This window comes from Enhydra lutris, unplaced genomic scaffold, assembly GCF_002288905.1.
Source record: "Enhydra lutris kenyoni isolate GAN:26980312 unplaced genomic scaffold, ASM228890v2 scaffoldscaffold19, whole genome shotgun sequence".
Classification (NCBI taxonomy): Eukaryota; Metazoa; Chordata; class Mammalia; order Carnivora; family Mustelidae; genus Enhydra; species Enhydra lutris.
This window is the reverse complement of record NW_019154103.1, coordinates 38,869,790-38,878,299: the sequence shown is the minus strand read 5'-3', so window position 1 is coordinate 38,878,299 and position 8,510 is coordinate 38,869,790. Positions and strand designations below refer to the sequence as shown.

At 39.4% G+C, this 8,510-nt stretch overlaps 1 pseudogene across 1 annotated transcript; it reads left to right on the top strand.

The window, feature by feature from the left end:
* Positions 1 to 539: 539 nt before the first annotated feature.
* Positions 540 to 927, top strand: LOC111148394 (annotated as a pseudogene). The gene has a single exon (XR_002640692.1). The product of XR_002640692.1 is annotated as a 60S ribosomal protein L34 pseudogene (transcript).
* The last annotated feature ends 7,583 nt before the right edge of the window (positions 928 to 8,510 follow it).

Here is an 8,510-nt window from a genome sequence, read left to right as displayed (position 1 = left end):
GGGTTTAGGGCTTCAACATATAAATTTAAGAGGACACAATTAGCGCACAGCTTCCCCAGTACCTGGCAGTGAAGTACTCACAGATATTTTCTATGTTGGACAAATCTACGTCAATTACAACAACACTAATTCTATTTCTCTGGCCCAATAATGTCTTCATGCTCCCCTCATTCAGTTTTTGTGTTTTTTTAAGTGTTCTCTGTCCATCTTACTCACAGACCCTCATGTGGATCTCTCCTCTAATAATTACCGGTTTTTCTAGGTTCATCAGATTGCTCGATTATTTAGCTAACTTTCTGCCTCTAGCAACTTTAAGTCTTAGATTAAGTCAATAAGCTCTCAGAAATGTAAGTAATACTTATTTTCCTGTACTCGATCAAGATTAAAATAGGTGAAATATATAATTATGGGAATTCCAAAAATTGACTTTGAAAAAGATTATACAGACTAGCATCCCTTTTTGAATTCAACTGTGACTATTCTTCTGCTCCCTTACTCTGATCTAAAAAAGCATATAATTCTTTAAAAAAAAAGCTCTTCCGGGGACGGCTTCCATAGGCATTCAGAATGGTCCAGCGTTTGACCTGCCATCGTAGGCTGTCCTACAATACAGCCTCTAATAAAACTCGGCTGTTCCGAACCCCAGGTAATAGAATCGTTTACCTTTATACCAAGAAGGTTGGGAAAGCACCAAAATCTGCATGTGGCGTGTGCCCAGGCCGACTTCGAGGAGTTCGTGCTGTGAGGCCTAAAGTGCTTATGAGGTTGTCTAAAACGAAAAAACATGTCAGCAGGGCCTACGGTGGTTCCATGTGTGCCAAGTGTGTTCGTGACAGGATCAAGCATGCTTTCCTTATCGAGGAGCAGAAAATCGTTGTGAAAGTGTTGAAGGCACAAGCACAGAGCCAGAAAGCTAAATAAAAAAAATGAAGCTGTTTTGAGTAATAAAAAAAATCAAAAGGCAAAAAAAAAAAAAAAAAAAAAAAGAGCCATTACCTACTTTCCATCTGTGACTAGCAACATTTATTTTTAAAATGAACAGACTTTCCACTAAATCCCTAGATGCTAATGTCTTCTTGGACTGCTGTGACCATGTGAAAACCATACCCAGTTGAACATTTAATATTCCCAAGAACTGCAAAGTTGGACATAGCATTTAACTCAGAGCACCATTTAATGAGAGGTCATTAATCAGTCAATGTCTACTTTATTCACTGGGATTGGTAAGAATAGAAATACGGGAAAAACACAAATTCTCTTGTCTTGGAGCTGGTTGGCTAGTGGGAAAGGCACAGATATGAACAAAATTAAATAAAATGTCATCCTTGATTCTCTAATGAAAGGTCTATAAGATGCCAATGATTGGTGGTGTGTTAAGTATACTTTGACTGTGGTTATAAACCCGTATTGATGATAGGAAAACTCCTCAAGAGCATTGTGTACATTTGCTGTCTTCCATTTCTCTTGTCCTATTTTCTTTTGGATATATGCCCAGTAAGCTTTGGTCCCCATGACACCACTGAAACAGTCCTTGTCAAGGTCACCAGCTTCTCAGTCTGCCCCATGGTTTCAATTCCATTGCAACATCTTACAAATTTCTTTCTCCAGCCTGGATCTTTCCTCAGCTGAACTCCAGACCATCTGCTTGAATGTAATACAAATGTCCCAAAATTTTATCTAGACCTGAGTCCTCAATTCCTCAATTTTCTCCCCTGAGCCTTCCTCCATGACCATTCCCCCATCTTATATTCACTTAGCTGCTCAGATCTCAGCCCCTAGAATTGCCCTCCATTTTCCTCTTTATCTTGCTTTCTTCATATAATCTACCAGAATGTCTTATTGATTCTATCTCCAAATCATTATCCAGAATCCCACACTTCTTATCACCACGAATGCTCAACACGGAGACCAACCATCATTATTTCTTGCCCGAATTTTGCAATAGCCTTATAATATAATTGGTCCCCCTGCCTCCACTCCTTCTCTCCTACAGCTGATTGTGTACACAGCTGCCCGGAGGCATCCTGCTAAGGTTTCAGCCAAATCATATTGCTCCTCTGCTCCAAAACCATTCAGTAGGTCCCTATCTCACTCAAAGTAAAAGCCAACACATTCAGTGACCTGTAGAGCCCTACCCAGTCTAACATTGTCCCAGTCCCCTAACCTTTGCCTCTCTGAACTGCCCTCCAGCTCTACTCCCTGACCCTACTGAAATCTCACCTCAATGGCTTCCCTGCTGCTCCTCAACCACAACAGTCATGCTCCTGATTCAAGGCCTTTGCTATTCTCTCTACCTGACATGCTCTTTTGCCACATATCTATCTGTATACCTACTCCCTCATCACCTTTTGATCTTTGCTAAGATATACCACCTTCTAAGTTAGGCCTTCTGTTCCAGACACAATTCAATCAAAGAAGCAGAATCATATGAAAATAGATAGATAGATAAATTGATTTTATATAGACAGAATGAGAAAGATTTGTTACGAAGATTGACTTTTTGCAATTGTGAGAGCTCATTAGCAGTCTCCATGAGGCTATTTTCTTTCCTTTTTTAAAACTGTAGATGTATAAGATAAAATGATTAATTTGATTTATTTGCATTGAATCAATGAATTATTTTGGTACCATATAACTGCATGTGAAGAGTCATGGGGCTAGAAAATACTGAGGATAGGTTTGAAGGCTAACTCTATTAGACCAATAGTTATCTACTTTATATTGAAAAATCTTGGAAGTTTAGATTTTCTAGCTATGCTTTATAACAATTCTGATATCAATCACCCTGTCCAAAGTTCTTCCTTGTAGCTGACAATAGTTGTTTTGCCATAATATATACCTATTGCCTTTTGATCTTTTGCATGGTATCTATTGAGACAAAGGGAATGGTTTTTGTTGTTACAGTCCATGCCGTGTTTGTGTGAACTGTTGAGGAACCCAATGGGGAATAATAACACTGAAGGTTGGGCTTGCTTTCAGCCCTTAGCTTTTCTTCTCATCTTTGTAGTACTCATTGAAGTAATATGACAAGTAAGACTAGCAGACTTAGACATAAGGCTGTTTTCTTCACATCTGATGCTGGAGCTCAAAGTCCACAGCTCAGAGTAGGGAAGAAGGATGGATTTAAAACTGGGAAAGGCCAGGAGGAGCTGGAATCCTGCAGGACACACTGGAACCTGTATCAGTTCTCATGACCTCCAACTTGCTGGTGTTCAGGACTTCACAATCAAAGGACCTGGATAGCCCCCTCCATTCTAGAACTAAGCATCCAACTGGCCTAGGAATCAGAGAAGTGGAAGCACATGCAGGGGAAGAAGGTAGGGCAGTTGCAGGCCTGGCCACTGCCCCATATAAATGAAGTGAGCTACAGATAAGCTACAAGTGAACAGCAGATAAGCTACAATTTACATAAACTACAGCAATACCTGTCCTAGCCTTTCATGCATAAAAAACACAATGCTTCACTTCCTCCCTCCAAATATGACACAAGAAACATACAGGGAATGGAAATGTCATTCAGCCTGCTCAAACTACACATTACAAAGCTACAGCCTTTCCAGGATCACATAGTCTAAAACTGTGGCCCTACCTCCAACACTCACTGTCCTTCTCCCTTATATCATTTATTTATATCATTAACTTTCTGTATATTTTTCTTATTTGTTTTTCTCTACTGTCAGTCTTGCCCCATATAAATATGAGCTTCCTAAGGACAGAAGGACAGGGGTCTTTGTCCACTGCTCTATGACTCAGGTCCAGAAGAGTGCCTGGCACATAGTTGACCCTCTGTGCATATTTGTTGAATTAGTGAATTAAAGAAACATTCTGATGGACATTTTCAATAGATCTTTAATTACGATTATTTGTCCCTAGGACAATCACATAGAGATTCTCTAACTAAGGCAAATTGAGAATTAGAGTATCCATGATAAACCTACAATATATAAAACAGTGAGACAGCTAAGAACTAATGAGTTACACTTGTTCCCATTCCATATCCCTTAGGAATCGGGAACGAATTTATAGAAAATAGTGAAGGAGCAAAAACATGCTTTCTAACGTCTATCAGGTAATGTATGGAATAGCGAAGATAAGGTTTTATTAATGTAAAAAGGATTGCTTATCAGATTTCTCCCATTAAATTAGGCACTTGATAAATACACTTGGCTGCTACTGATGGCTATCTTGAACACTTCACCTTACCTTCCTTCCACTCTTTTCAAAACGAGCATGGTGTAGGGAAACCTATGCTCAGGCAAGACCCTGAGAAATGGAAATCAGAGCTTCCTTTTCACCTGCACCTTGTTCTAAGCCCCCTCCTCAAAGAAAACGCTTCCATTACCCAATGGTAGCATGAATTTCTCCTTTTTAGAAAATCCTATTTTATCGGTTCATCTGCAAGGCAGTTCTTTATGTCTTACAAGCCCACTAGAACAGTTAGGGTCCTGACACTAACCAATGAAACAGCACACACACATTGGGATAATTCACGATGAACTTGTTCCAGGGCTCTGGGAAGGATGTAGATCCCCAAGAGAGAGTCTATGAATCTGGGCTAGCTAAGGAGTGCTGTCACCTCCTTAGGCACAAAGAGAGGAAGTGATTACCAGAAGGAAGGAGAGCTGTGGCCAGTAGATCTCCTTGAGATGAGCCAAGACTTTCTGTGATGGCCAACTTGTAAGGTGACCTCCCAGGAGGTAACCAGGATCATACAGAGCCTGACCTCATTCTCTTCCCCTCTTTTAATTTCTTGTCACAACCCTCTTTTAATTTCTTGTCACAACAACCCTCATCAGATGACCCCAACCAGAAGCCAGGAACCTCAGGAACTCCTTGATGGAATCTCTACTGGTCCGCTTCCTAAGACAGACATCAAGCTGGGGAAGACCGTGTAATGAACCTAGAATGGCACTCCCAGTGAAAGCAGGAACAGGGTCACCCACTCTCCTTTGTATTTCCCATAGCACCTTTCACAGATGAATTACTAATTACATTGTATAGACACAATGCACAAGGTCTACTAACCCATCTCAAAACATTCACACAGAATGTCAGGTAGATCCCAGTCAGGCCAGTGAGAGGAATGATAGTTGAACTGTGATGACCCCAGTGAGCCCTGAGATTCTCTCTCAAAAACCAGGAACCAGTCTGAAAGGCAAGGATCCTTCACTAAGTCTTTTGTGAGACCAGGAGAAAAATGCAAGAGGAAGGTCCTGAACGGGCTTCTGAAATATCGTAGATTGGTTGGTATGCTGATATGCTGGGCCAGCCCAGTCCCCTAGATGGGAGCCACAGAAATGGCGCCATGAACACGCACAATTACACCCTCCACTCCTACACCTGTGTGCCTGGTGGTGCAATGTGAAGGGGTGTGAATCCATGGACAGGGCCCCCCAGTGCAGCACCGGACCCTGGAAAACACCCTCCTCAGAGCGAGACAGTGTTAAGCAGGGTCTTACAGCTTTATCTTATTCCTTGTTACATCACTCTTTGAGGCTTATAACTTCATGTGCATGATTTATGTGTTGGTTTAGATGTTGGTCGGTGACAGGTATAAAGAAAGATCAATGAAGAAAGGAGAAAGGTCCCTGGGAACTTTGGAACTTAATTTTTTAAATGTCAAGCTAAGGAAATCAGAGAGGGCCACTCGGAACATGGCATATATCTTAAAGACCAATTAGCATTTTACATGCCTTTTATTAAATGGATACTTCCTTTAACTAGCTATATTGCTTTCACTCAACAGCCTAATAACCCAGAAAGTAGTAAAACTAAATGCCTACCTTATTGATTAGCTGTCAAAAATATTATAATATTTCACCTTTCTCATAAAATATGTGCTAAAAATTTATTAGGACATTAATATACAAATTTACCTTTCCAGTGAAATGTGCTATGAATCCCAAGCAGCGTGCTTCCTTTGGTCTCTTCAAAAGCAGTGTTCTTGTACAGAGCTACAGAAAATACCTATAAATATGGCAATTTTCATAAGTGAGGATTTTGTCCGTGAGCCTTCCACATATGTTCTTAGTTCTCTTACTAGGATTTTAAAATAGCATAATTTCTGTATGATCCTTTGAAGATCTTATAGTAAGAAAGAAATCATATAAGCATATATTAAACAGAGCTCATTTTTTCATTCCTGGAAACACGATAAAAGCAAAAATTACTGTGAAGCAATCATGTTTTTCTCCCAGAGGGTAAGGGCCCTGTTTTATTTACCTTTGGGTTCCCAGCGTTGACGCTAAAGGCTGGCATAGCGTAAGTGTTTTAGAAATGTTTTAACCATGTATATACCATATATGCTAAATACATAGCTATGTATACCTCTCTCATCATTGGAAACTATGTGCTAAGAATTATCAAATGACTACAAGTGTCCTACATACAGGGCTTACTCCTAAACGTGTGGAATGATGTCTGTGGTGTGTTTTATTAATTCGAATGCTTTCAGCTCTAGGACTAGAAAGCCTTGTTTTAATCCTCCGAAACAACAGGAAAATTGATTCTCACGTGATAAGCCGTCAGGAGAGAAGGTAAGTTCAAGAATGGTGAGGTTGGCAGCTCAGTGACATTTCCAGAGATGCAGATTTTTTCCATCTCTCTGTTTTGCCTCCTCTGCACATCAGCCTCATCGTCAGACTGTGGTTAATTTGAGAAATGAATACAATGTTCAGAGACAGGAAAAACAAAGCCAAGTCCCTTTCTTCCCTGAGTCTCTTTTTAAGATCAAGGAAGAATTTCCCAGAATTCACCCATTACACACATAACAAGCTTCTCCTCAAGTCTCAAGGACCAGAATTGTGTGTGTGTGTGTGTGTGTGTGTTTTAAGAAAAAACAACATCTTTATATCAGAAACAAGTGTCCTCCAACATTATAATAGAGCAATCAAAAATATTGCTACAAATTTAATTGGAAGTAACTTGTACCTTATAACTCAAGATAGGAAAGCTATGTTTTAAACTGAGGGTCGCTGGAGGCTCGGAGGGGGTTAGGGGGATGGGGTAGTGGGGTGATGGACACCAAGGAGAGCACGTGATATAATGAGAACTGGGTGTTATATAAGACTGATGAATCACTGACTGCTACCTCTAAAACTAACACATATTATATGTTAATTAATTGAATTTAAATTTTTTAAAAAAGGAAAGCTGTGTTTTTATTTGTGTAGCAGATACTCTTGGCTGCCTTCCCAACAGCCATACCCTTTCCTTTTCTTTCTCAATCAAGTGCTGTATTGTAAGCAGAGGTCTTCAAAATCATCTCCCTCATATTAGTTCACACTGAAATGTACTCAAACTATTTTTGTTTCCTTTACTGAAAACCATTTTTTTTTTCATTCACACTGTTCCATACAGCTAGGATACAATTGTGAGCAGTACAGACCAAAATTCCTATCCACAGGGAACTTAAATGCTATTACAAGTAAGATATACCTCATATAAGAGGCATTTTAACAATAGGTAACAACTTAAAAATATGTAACATGAGTTTTTGATAGTCTTAGAGCAATTGAGTTTCCCTGAATTTATCCTGAAAAAATAATCAGATGTAGGAGCAAACACATTCATTAAGGGGATATTCACAATAACCCCTAGGAGGGGAAATTGAATATAGCCTATATATCCAAAATTGCAGACCTACTTATTTTGTTGTTGTTGTTGTTGTTGTTATGATTTTATTAACTTATTTGAGAGAGAGTGAACCAGAGACAAAGAGAGAATGTACTCTAGTCAGGGAGGGGCAGAGAAGCTTACTCCATGATAAGCAGGGAGCCCAATGTGGGACTTGATCCCAGGACCCGGGTATCATGATCTGAGCTGAAGACAGATGGTTAACCAACTGAGCCACCAGGAGCCCCAGGGACCTGGTTAAGAGAGAATTACTGGGTGTCTATATAGTTAATCATGAAAAATGATCATGGTTATCATGATGACTTCTGAGTAATCTATACAGTTGTTGAATCACTATATTGTACATGTTAACTATACTGGAATTAAAATATGGGGGAAAAAAAGTAAATTTGATCCTGAAACAATTGGTATGCTTTAAAGACACTTTAAACAAAACATAAATTTGCATTTGCAAAAGAAAAGGAAAAAGGAAAGGAATTATGCTGGTTTTTATTACAATATTGTGTCATCATGAGACATCCTTGTGTGGAATTCTATTTATTTCTTTGTAAAAATGTTCAGGATATGACACCAAATGAAAAAACAGGCCACAAAGTAGTATGGAAATTAAAATAGTGTTTTGTTACACATAAAGATGAATAACATCAAAATGTTAACGGTAGTTAACGGGAGTTTTCTCTAAGTGACATAATTTCGAATGAGGTTTTTTATTTCCACCTGTTTTCCAGGTTTCATTTATGAACATGCACGGACTTGATACATAGTAAGAGGTGGTAGCTAAAGTCACCAACCCTGATTTTAAAGTTTTGCTATAATACCATCAACCATTCATCAAGCAACCCCGTGTACAGGGGGTAACACCCCGTATTACAGCT